This window comes from Sinocyclocheilus grahami, unplaced genomic scaffold (assembly GCF_001515645.1).
Source record: "Sinocyclocheilus grahami isolate Dianchi unplaced genomic scaffold, SAMN03320097.WGS_v1.1 scaffold988.1, whole genome shotgun sequence".
In the NCBI taxonomy this organism is placed as follows: domain Eukaryota; kingdom Metazoa; phylum Chordata; class Actinopteri; order Cypriniformes; family Cyprinidae; genus Sinocyclocheilus; species Sinocyclocheilus grahami.
In genome coordinates this window covers 371-577 of record NW_015506167.1, presented here as the reverse complement: position 1 = coordinate 577, position 207 = coordinate 371, and positions in this window count along the sequence as shown.

Below are 207 nucleotides of genomic sequence, written 5' to 3'. Positions count from 1 at the left end.
CTGTGTCCCATTTATCGTTTCTGGTTTTGGCAGGAAGATTTCTGTACTAATGGAGACCTGATGAGAGTCTCCTCCTGCTCAATCAAGACACGCATGGATGAACATCAGGTCAGTTATCAGATGTGAGCCGCACAGATGGTCAGCGCAGTTTCACTGTAAGCCAGCAACCACACACACACACGCACTCTCACACACACACACACACAC